Source organism: Physella acuta, unplaced genomic scaffold (genome assembly GCF_028476545.2).
Source record: "Physella acuta isolate Inbredline_101_S28 unplaced genomic scaffold, ASM2847654v3 ptg000019l, whole genome shotgun sequence".
In the NCBI taxonomy this organism is placed as follows: domain Eukaryota; kingdom Metazoa; phylum Mollusca; class Gastropoda; family Physidae; genus Physella; species Physella acuta.
In genome coordinates, this window is record NW_026731539.1 from 644,608 (window position 1) to 657,769 (window position 13,162).

Here is a 13,162-nt window from a genome sequence, read left to right on the forward strand (position 1 = left end):
CCACTTACCTGTTACGTCATGAACACCACTCACCTGCCTGTTAAGTCATGAACACCACTTACCTGTTACGTCATGAACACCACTCACCTGCCTGTTAAGTCATGAACACCACTCACCTGCGTTAGGTACCCAGCGGGGAGCTCTGATGTCATGAAACCCGTTCCAGGTGTAGTACTATTGTTATAACCTAGCACCAGATGTTGCATGAAGTTGCAGTATTCAAATGTTGTACTATGATAGCTCTTCGTGTTAGGGTGTGAAAATCAACTGACTCGTTAATTCTAGCATCGTAAACAACATCTTCCCCATCTTTCTTTGACATTCTAATGACCAAAATGCTAAACGCTAACATCAATTAATGTGATGTTTTGATCTACCCGTTGTACCCGTGCCACACATAAGACCTCTAGTATATCTACCCGCTGTACTTGAGTTTGGTATTCAAAGCTGATCCACATACTCGGCAACCACCCGCATGGAACATCTAACCTCTGACCCGTGACCTTTGTAGCACTTGTTCGGTACATAATACATAACTTACGTTATTGTTACAGCTACCGTTGTTGTCTTTTAAAATGACAGTTGTTTATGATCCTTTCATTCACCGAGACCAAAATGAACACGGGGACAGTACTAGAGAGTTGTATGTAAACATAGAGACCCACCAGCTGATGCGGCCCGTCCTGTAGTTGACAGACAGGCCACCACAGATACTAGACGTACCATAGATGCTGATGATCTGTTTAGCTAGCGGTCGGGCAAGTTGAGACGACTCTTGCCCTTATATGGTCGGACACAGTTTAGTCGAGTGACAAATAGACGGAATTTGTACCCGATACTTATTTGCAATTCATGGACTCAATGGCTTAAGGTAGTTTTTTAAGTTGCTGAAATTGGTTCTAAAGTTTAAACCCATCTTTGGTGTTGTTTCATTATTTGATAAAGTCGATCCGTGGTTTTTGGTTCTCGGCTAAAGTATGTGTAGGTAGTGAGACGTATGGTTTGTATTTATGTTTGTGTTCGGGCCAGTGTTTCTGCCGTGTTCGCCTTTCTCACGTGTCGGCACATTGTTGACATCTTTCATCAAAGTGCCATGTCAATCAGAACATTTTTAAAGATATTTTATGTCACCGAGAACTGAAAGCAAATTTTTTTATTTTCTAGATGAGAGGTTTTAGGTAAGATTAACGATTAAGATAATCGGCAAGTTTAAGATTTTGAGGAAGTTAGAGTTGATAGAATATTCAAGTTTAGTTTGAAAGTTTAGATAACGTCTTAGTTTAAAGTTAAGATTAACGTTCAAATTGTTGTGAAGATTTGGGCGCAATTTGTTTGTTACGCAGAAGTCAAGTTTGAGGTTAGGATTAGGGTTAAGTTGTGCAGATTAGGACGTGGATTAGTGAATAAGTCAATGTTTAACCGGGCGTCTAGACATGTTGACTGTGACGGTGACGTGTTGTTTACACGTGACCCAACCAAACATCGCAGTGACCAATATTGACCACTGAGTGACGCACATAATCAACATCCCAGTGGGAAGCCGAAGGGCCAGTTTCTGTTCACGTCATGAGTACAGGGGGGGGGGGTGTTTGGGTCTAAGGAAACAACGAGAGTGTTTTAGGGGACTGGGAACACTTTTATTCTGAATCACAGCAACTTCTTAGCTGATTGGTCCATTGTTTCGCTTGGTCAGATGTTATGTGGTTTTATTGATTGGTCCAGTTGATCTAATCGATTGGTCAGATGTTATGTGATTTTATTGATTGGTCCAGTAGATCTAATCGATTGGTCAGATGTTATATGATTTTATTGATTGGTCTAGTAGATCTAATCGATTGGTCAGATGTTATGTGATTTTATTGATTGGTCCAATCGATCTTATCGATTGGTCAGATGTTATGTGATTTTAATGGTTGGTCCAGTAGATCTAATCGATTGGTCAGATGTTGTCGAATACAACACTGCTGTAACCGACATGGCCCCACTTGTAGCTCAACTCCTGTTTGCCTCAGTACGTGATGAGCAAGTGACCCACGCAGATGGCTAGGGTTCAAATATCAGTGGGGACAACCATTTACTCAATGGTATAACATAATACTTGCACCAGTCAACTAAGTACATACAAGGTGTGCCTGAGGCAGTGACGTGAGAGGTAGTGACATCTTACAGTCGTACAGGATGCTGTTATCACGGACTAGACACTCCTGTATTCTGTACCGTGGGTGGTTTCACGTATCTACATACTTTGTCCAGTTCTCCCCATAGTTACCCACGTCATTGTTCGAGCTGTTCCACAGTTACCTGGACGTTTGTCCGGTCCCCCATAGCTACCTGGACCTTAGTCCGCCTCCCCCCCCCTCTGGACTGATGTTTTCACCTGTAGTATTTGACCAGTCCCAGGACTTGTTTACCCTGCACACCTTCGTGTCAAATTCCACACCTCCCAATGACTGTGGACACATGTTAGACAGCCCCACCCCCATGTCGTCCAGGTTCTTTTATTTTACCCCCTCCCTCCCCATTCTACCAAGATTGGTTATGTAACCAACCAACTCTTCCCCCCCCCCCCCCCCAAACCTTGTGTACACCTATGTCCCTTCATGACACTGCGGCTCTGTTGTTCAGATTAAAGCTCAGTTTTAAAGTGATTAGGTCTGGTTGGTTCGACAAAAAAAAAAACGTCTGTCGTATTTCTCATACCAGCTAATTGATATTTTTCCCACTATCAGATTTTGTGTAGCTTGTGTTTTAATTTTCTCGGTGATATATAAAAGCACGTTGTGTTAAATCAATAAACTACTACAATAACTGAAAGACTTAATTGCCGTGAACTGATATAAAAACGTGCATACATTGAAAGAAACAAAAACTACACTTTGACTAGTTAGTTGGATACTATTGTTGTCAACATGAGGAGAGAGAAAGGTAAGTTCACACTGTTTGATATTTCACTTTTTTTACTTTTATAAATACAGGAAATAATATTTTAACCTTTATATCTTTATCTATACACGCAATCAATTAAATCTTTACCTTTATTTCTTCCCACTTTACAAATGGAATTATTTAATATTTAGATTATTAATATCTTTTTTTTTTTTAATTTTGAAACATCAATTTCTCAACTACTTACTTTCCAAAATCTTGATATCATCAACACCCCCCCCTCCCCAACTCTGGTCCAAAATTCCTTCAGTCAAACTTGTCCGTCATTTTTTTGTAAACAAGAAATCTTTTTAAAGACTGCATTACGTCAGCAACTAAACCAGTTCCTCCTCTGTGCTATTTTTAGACCTTGAATACTCAGCATTATCGTTAATCTCGTAGCCATTCAGTTTTCGTACATCCAACCCCCTTCCCTCCACCCCTGTGTATATTTCCAAGATTCGACTATCTAAGCTCTCTCCGTTACATTCAGCTATGATACACGACGTAGATCTACTTTGACCCCGCTGAATGCGAAACTAAGGCGAAGTATTCCTTACTAGCCGGCTTTTGACTCGCTTTGGTTGGCACGCGAGTGTCTCGCCCTGCCGGCACGTGCTGTTATGAATGGGGTGGCTGCTGCCTAGTGAGTTTGGCGGTTCACTCCAAGGTAGAGAACTCAGGACGAACTTTTGTTCTAATTTTAGTCGCATACTTTCTAAAAATCACCGTCTGGAGTACGTGAACAAAATATGGAACCCGCGTAGGAGGGACCATTTTTAGCGGCACCATTGTACAGGTAATTTAATGAATGCACATCGCCTGGTGTTATTAGATGTGCTATTTTCGGATTGTTTCGCTTTAAATAGTTCTTATTGCATTACAAACCTGCTAGGGCGATTCGAGGATTGTCTTGTGCATGATGTAGACAAAACAAAATAGTATAGTTAAAATTAAATGCCATGTCTAAAGCAATATTTACAGTAAAGTTGATATTTGAATGTAGTTTAATTAACATCTGCAGCTGTGGTGTAAGTTGTGTTCTTGACGTGAAACATTATCTGACCCAGTTGTTACCAGCTAACCATAACATTGGTTTTTTTTATACTAAAGTAAATAAAAGCATGAATCATAGAGGGGAAACAACCAAGGGATGATTCACACTGTCAAACTAGGTTAGATCGATAACCCGATTCTCTGCTAGATCCCGTGTTGTGTAACGATTGATTCATCGATAACTTATATGTTGTTTTGTTTTTGTCGTTCTTCAAACCTACAACCATCGTGTGAATTCACCCGTAACAAACATCCGTCTTTAGGTGCGTTTTTCATATATATATATATATATATATATATATATATATATATATATATATATATATATATATATATATATATATATATATATATATATAGAATGCCGATGTAATCAGTAATTACACCTAGACCGCGACTACACACATCTAGCAACACATGTGTAGTACAGGATTCTATCACCCGTGTAGATTGTAATATAGATCTTCACATACCTATCCAACACACCGTGCTAGCTGTATAGTTGTCTACACGCCATCATCATAGCTGTACACAGACGACACGTGTAAATAGTACACACCATGGCTGGGGGAAAACCCGTTGTAAACACTACATCCACCGAGTGTGTACATTCTTTAGATGTGGGTTAATTAAATCCGTACGTTCATCAAATGTGGGTTAATTAAATCGGTGCTTGCACCACGGTTGTCACACTGTGAAGTACAGCCTTACATGCATATAGGCTCACCCCACAATCTTACTCTAGTTTGCTGGTGTATGAGTATGTCATAAGAATATGTGAACCCCGGCTAATCATTCTCATCATCCATTACACATTTACTTACCCGATACAACCCATTCATGTTCACCATCCACCACACTACCAACCCGATACAACCCATTCATGCTCACCATCCACCACATACTACCAACCCGATACAACCCATTCATGCTCACCATCCACCACGCACTACCAACCCGATACAACACATTCATGTTCACCATCCACCACACACTAGCAACCCGATACAACCCATTCATGCTCACCATCCACCACATACTACCAACCCGATACAACACATTCATGTTCACCATCCACCACATACTACCAACCCGATACAACACATTCATGTTCACCATCCACCACATACTACCAACCCGATACAACACATTCATGCTCACCATCCACCACACTACCAACCCGATACAACACATTCATGCTCACCATCCACCACACTACCAACCCGATACAACCCATTCATGCTCACCATCCACCACACACTACCAACCCGATACAACCCATTCATGTTCACCATCCACCACACACTAGCAACCCGATACAACCCATTCATGCTCACCATCCACCACACGCCATCAAAAGTTCCAGCTGTTTGCATGCTTGACTCACACCTTACTTCTTACCTGTCTTTGTTCTCTGAGCCCACCCGCCCCTTCACGAAAATGTTTTTTTTCGAATCTGGATTTCTCACCTGGATGATGTACCCACACACTACTCACCTGGATGTTGTACCCACACACTACTCACCTGGATGTTGTACCTTATCCAACACACTACTCACCTGGATGTTGTACATTATCCCACACACTACTCACCTGGATGTTGTACATTATCCCACACACTACTCACCTGGATGTTGTACATTATCCCACACACTACTCACCTGGATGTTGTACATTATCCCACACACTACTCATCTGGATGTTGTACATTATCCCACACACTACTCACCTGGATGTTGTACATTATCCCACACACTACTCATCTGGATGTTGTACCCACACACTACTCACCTGGATGTTGTACATTATCCCACACACTACTCACCTGGATGTTGTACCCACACACTACTCACCTGGATGTTGTACCCACACACTACTCACCTGGATGTTGTACCTTATCCCACACACTACTCACCTGGATGTTGTACCCACACACTACTCACCTGGATGTTGTACATTATCCCACACACTACTCACCTGGATGTTGTACCCACACACTACTCACCTGGATGTTGTACCCACACACTACTCACCTGGATGTTGTACATTATCCCACACACTACTCACCTGGATGTTGTACCCACACACTACTCACCTGGATGTTGTACCCACACACTACTCACCTGGATGTTGTACCCACACACTACTCACCTGGATGTTGTACCTTATCCCACACACTACTCACCTGGATGTTGTACATTATCCCACACACTACTCACCTGGATGTTGTACCCACACACTACTCACCTGGATGTTGTACCCACACACAACTCACCTGGATGTTGTACATTATCCCACACACTACTCACCTGGATGTTGTACCCACACACTACTCACCTGGATGTTGTACCCACACACTACTCACCTGGATGTTGTACATTATCCCACACACTACTCACCTGGATGTTGTACCCACACACTACTCACCTGGATGTTGTACCCACACACTACTCACCTGGATGTTGTACCCACACACTACTCACCTGGATGTTGTACCCACACACTACTCACCTTGATGTTGTACATTATCCCACACACTACTCACCTGGATGTTGTACCCACACACTACTCACCTGGATGTTGTACCCACACACTACTCACCTGGATGTTGTACATTATCCCACACACTACTCACCTGGATGTTGTACCCACACACTACTCACCTGGATGTTGTACCCACACACTACTCACCTGGATGTTGTACATTATCCCACACACTACTCACCTGGATGTTGTACCCACACACTACTCACCTGGATGTTGTACCCACACACTACTCACCTGGATGTTGTACCCACACACTACTCACCTGGATGTTGTACCCACACACTACTCACCTGGATGTTGTACCTTATCCCACACACTACTCACCTGGATGTTGTACCCACACACTACTCACCTGGATGTTGTACCCACACACTACTCACCTGGATGTTGTACCCACACACTACTCACCTGGATGTTGTACATTATCCCACACACTACTCACCTGGATGTTGTACCTTATCCCACACACTACTCACCTGGATGTTGTACCCACACACTACTCACCTGGATGTTGTACCCACACACTACTCACCTGGATGTTGTACCCACACACTACTCACCTGGATGTTGTACCTTATCCCACACACAACTCACCTGGATGTTGTACCTTATCCCACACACTACTCACCTGGATGTTGTACCCACACACTACTCACCTGGATGTTGTACATTATCCCACACACTACTCACCTGGATGTTGTACCCACACACTACTCACCTGGATGTTGTACATTATCCCACACACTACTCACCTGGATGTTGTACCCACACACTACTCACCTGGATGTTGTACCCACACACTACTCACCTGGATGTTGTACCCACACACTACTCACCTGGATGTTGTACATTATCCCACACACTACTCACCTGGATGTTGTACCCACACACTACTCACCTGGATGTTGTACCCACACACTACTCACCTGGATGTTGTACCCACACACTACTCACCTGGATGTTGTACCTTATCCCACACACTACTCACCTGGATGTTGTACATTATCCCACACACTACTCACCTGGATGTTGTACCCACACACTACTCACCTGGATGTTGTACCCACACACAACTCACCTGGATGTTGTACATTATCCCACACACTACTCACCTGGATGTTGTACCCACACACTACTCACCTGGATGTTGTACCCACACACTACTCACCTGGATGTTGTACATTATCCCACACACTACTCACCTGGATGTTGTACCCACACACTACTCACCTGGATGTTGTACCCACACACTACTCACCTGGATGTTGTACCCACACACTACTCACCTGGATGTTGTACCCACACACTACTCACCTTGATGTTGTACATTATCCCACACACTACTCACCTGGATGTTGTACCCACACACTACTCACCTGGATGTTGTACCCACACACTACTCACCTGGATGTTGTACATTATCCCACACACTACTCACCTGGATGTTGTACCCACACACTACTCACCTGGATGTTGTACCCACACACTACTCACCTGGATGTTGTACATTATCCCACACACTACTCACCTGGATGTTGTACCCACACACTACTCACCTGGATGTTGTACCCACACACTACTCACCTGGATGTTGTACCCACACACTACTCACCTGGATGTTGTACCCACACACTACTCACCTGGATGTTGTACCTTATCCCACACACTACTCACCTGGATGTTGTACCCACACACTACTCACCTGGATGTTGTACCCACACACTACTCACCTGGATGTTGTACCCACACACTACTCACCTGGATGTTGTACATTATCCCACACACTACTCACCTGGATGTTGTACCTTATCCCACACACTACTCACCTGGATGTTGTACCCACACACTACTCACCTGGATGTTGTACCCACACACTACTCACCTGGATGTTGTACCCACACACTACTCACCTGGATGTTGTACCTTATCCCACACACAACTCACCTGGATGTTGTACCTTATCCCACACACTACTCACCTGGATGTTGTACCCACACACTACTCACCTGGATGTTGTACATTATCCCACACACTACTCACCTGGATGTTGTACCCACACACTACTCACCTGGATGTTGTACATTATCCCACACACTACTCACCTGGATGTTGTACCCACACACTACTCACCTGGATGTTGTACCCACACACTACTCACCTGGATGTTGTACCTTATCCCACACACAACTCACCTGGATGTTGTACCTTATCCCACACACTACTCACCTGGATGTTGTACCCACACACTACTCACCTGGATGTTGTACCCACACACTACTCACCTGGATGTTGTACCCACACACTACTCACCTGGATGTTGTACCTTATCCCACACACTACTCACCTGGATGTTGTACCCACACACTACTCACCTGGATGTTGTACCTTATCCCACACACTACTCACCTGGATGTTGTACCCACACACTACTCACCTGGATGTTGTACCCACACACTACTCACCTGGATGTTGTACCTTATCCCACACACTACTCACCTGGATGTTGTACCTTATCCCACACACTACTCACCTGGATGTTGTACCCACACACTACTCACCTGGATGTTGTACATTATCCCACACACTACTCACCTGGATGTTGTACCCACACACTACTCACCTGGATGTTGTACCCACACACTACTCACCTGGATGTTGTACCTTATCCCACACACTACTCACCTGGATGTTGTACCTTATCCCACACACTACTCACCTGGATGTTGTACCCACACACTACTCACCTGGATGTTGTACATTATCCCACACACTACTCACCTGGATGTTGTACCCACACACTACTCACCTGGATGTTGTACCCACACACTACTCACCTGGATGTTGTACCTTATCCCACACACTACTCACCTGGATGTTGTACCCACACACTACTCACCTGGATGTTGTACCCACACACTACTCACCTGGATGTTGTACCCACACACTACTCACCTGGATGTTGTACCTTATCCCACACACTACTCACCTGGATGTTGTACCTTATCCCACACACTACTCACCTGGATGTTGTACCCACACACTACTCACCTGGATGTTGTACATTATCCCACACACTACTCACCTGGATGTTGTACCCACACACTACTCACCTGGATGTTGTACATTATCCCACACACTACTCACCTGGATGTTGTACATTATCCCACACACTACTCACCTGGATGTTGTACATTATCCCACACACAACTCACCTGGATGTTGTACCCACACACTACTCACCTGGATGTTGTACCCACACACTACTCACCTGGATGTTGTACCCACACACTACTCACCTGGATGTTGTACCCACACACTACTCACCTGGATGTTGTACCTTATCCCACACACTACTCACCTGGATGTTGTACCCACACACTACTCACCTGGATGTTGTACCCACACACTACTCACCTGGATGTTGTACCCACACACTACTCACCTGGATGTTGTACCCACACACTACTCACCTGGATGTTGTACCTTATCCCACACACTACTCACCTGGATGTTGTACCCACACACTACTCACCTGGATGTTGTACATTATCCCACACACTACTCACCTGGATGTTGTACCCACACACTACTCACCTGGATGTTGTACCCACACACTACTCACCTGGATGTTGTACATTATCCCACACACTACTCACCTGGATGTTGTACCCACACACTACTCACCTGGATGTTGTACCCACACACTACTCACCTGGATGTTGTACCCACACACTACTCACCTGGATGTTGTACCTTATCCCACACACTACTCACCTGGATGTTGTACATTATCCCACACACTACTCACCTGGATGTTGTACCCACACACTACTCACCTGGATGTTGTACCTTATCCCACACACTACTCACCTGGATGTTGTACCTTATCCCACACACTACTCACCTGGATGTTGTACCCACACACTACTCACCTGGATGTTGTACATTATCCCACACACTACTCACCTGGATGTTGTACCTTATCCCACACACTACTCACCTGGATGTTGTACCCACACACTACTCACCTGGATGTTGTACCCACACACTACTCACCTGGATGTTGTACATTATCCCACACACTACTCATCTGGATGTTGTACCCACACACTACTCACCTGGATGTTGTACCCACACACTACTCACCTGGATGTTGTACCCACACACTACTCACCTGGATGTTGTACCTTATCCCACACACTACTCACCTGGATGTTGTACCTTATCCCACACACTACTCACCTGGATGTTGTACATTATCCCACACACTACTCACCTGGATGTTGTACCCACACACTACTCACCTGGATGTTGTACCCACACACTACTCACCTGGATGTTGTACCCACACACTACTCACCTGGATGTTGTACCCACACACTACTCACCTGGATGTTGTACCTTATCCCACACACTACTCACCTGGATGTTGTACCCACACACTACTCACCTGGATGTTGTACCCACACACTACTCACCTGGATGTTGTACCCACACACTACTCACCTGGATGTTGTACCCACACACTACTCACCTGGATGTTGTACCCACACACTACTCACCTGGATGTTGTACCTTATCCCACACACTACTCACCTGGATGTTGTACCCACACACTACTCACCTGGATGTTGTACCTTATCCCACACACTACTCACCTGGATGTTGTACCCACACACTACTCACCTGGATGTTGTACCCACACACTACTCACCTGGATGTTGTACATTATCCCACACACTACTCACCTGGATGTTGTACCCACACACTACTCACCTGGATGTTGTACCCACACACTACTCACCTGGATGTTGTACCCACACACTACTCACCTGGATGTTGTACCCACACACTACTCACCTGGATGTTGTACCTTATCCCACACACTACTCACCTGGATGTTGTACCCACACACTACTCACCTGGATGTTGTACCCACACACTACTCACCTGGATGTTGTACCTTATCCCACACACTACTCACCTGGATGTTGTACCCACACACTACTCACCTGGATGTTGTACCCACACACTACTCACCTGAGCCTCTACCTTATCACAACTGACATCTCCATAACATACACGATCTCACCTTTCAGTCGATGACGACTGAACATGTAAAAAAAACCAATTAACAACTAGAGTTACACTAATTACATTCAGGGTTCATCTCGGTGTATGCCATTTTCACCTTGTTTCCGTTACAATTGTTCCCAGCTTTGTATCAGAGCTTAGCAATCTTCTCATACATGACATCAGAGCTTAGTTATCTTCTCATACATGACATCAGAGCTTAGCAATCATCTCATACATGACATCAGAGCTTAGTTATCTTCTCATACATGACATCAGAGCTTAGCAATCATCTCATACATGACATCAGAGCTTAGTTATCTTCTCATACATGACATCAGAGCTTCCATTCACGCTAGGATATTATGTGGTAAATCATTGAGCCGTCTCCCTAATACCCCCCCCCCCACTCTGTAATGTTACCCTGGTATACTGTACCCAGCTCACCAACTGGGAACTTGTTCCCCTGTTACACTGTACCCAGCTCACCAACTGGGAACATCCCTGCATCATTGTTTACCTTACTCTCATGTTCACTCCACACTTTTCTTTGAAACACTTGCATGCTGACCTCTCATAAACATATTTAACCTTGAATTCACAGGCCAACTCGTGAGTTCACATGTTAAAACATGAGTTAACACAAGTTAGTGAGTTCACAGTTTTGAGCGTGTGCTCACAACTCGCAGCACAATGTTTGATAGACAGAGAGCCGTCTATAACACCAACAGAGATTAGAATCTACTTGTTTATTTTTTAAGCCGGTTTGTTTTTCTTATAAAGAGTTATTGCTCTTGATTTTAAGCGATGTACTATGGCGTACACATACAATACTTAAATCTTAATCTCCTTTGCGGAAAGGGGATGGGGAGGGGAACAGATTTGTTGAAGTATACATTTTCTATTTCTATAACTTTTTTTGTTTTGTCGGTGGGGGGGGGGTTGTGATGAATGTCTGCTCTCATACATCAGTGTGATGACGTATCCAGGTTCATGTGCTAATACCGACTAGATAAGTAATGCAAAGATTCCACAATTTGCTGCCAGCACCCCCTCACTTGACAGTAATAATTATGTAGGGTCGCAATCTTCACTCAACATTTGAGATCGTTACAGACGTTTCATATCTAGATCTAGCTGGTTTTAAAACCTAGTTTCTATAACACGCTTAGAAACGTATCAAACTTAAAACAAAAATCAAGTTGACCCACATTTAAAAAAAACCTTGACTTAGTCATATCTCCTTGATCTGTTTTCCCATCTCCATTTTTACTTTCCCGCCTTCCTCTTGGGGAAAAAAAACTATCCCTCCCCCCCCCCCCCCCCCCCCGCACCCAACTCGTAGTTTATCACTCATGTGCATGTAACTTCCAGCCCTCCTGCTGCCCCCCCCTTTCCATTTTTTGCATGACCTGATAGTCTCTTACACCACTCGTGTCTGTAAGCGGGGGGGGGGGGGGGGGGGGGGGGGGGGGGGGGGTGTTGGGGTGTGCTCACTACCTCTGGGAGGTTGAGGGGTGTGCTTGCTATCTCCCCACCCCTGCCTTATCTATCAGCACTC

General features: G+C 44.5%; 1 protein-coding gene across 6 annotated transcripts in view; it reads left to right on the plus strand.

Annotated features, from left to right (window-relative positions):
• The window catches only part of LOC131939734 (uncharacterized), a 104,830-nt gene that overhangs the window by 79,315 nt on the left and 12,353 nt on the right, over positions 1–13,162 (plus strand). The window lies entirely within an intron of this gene.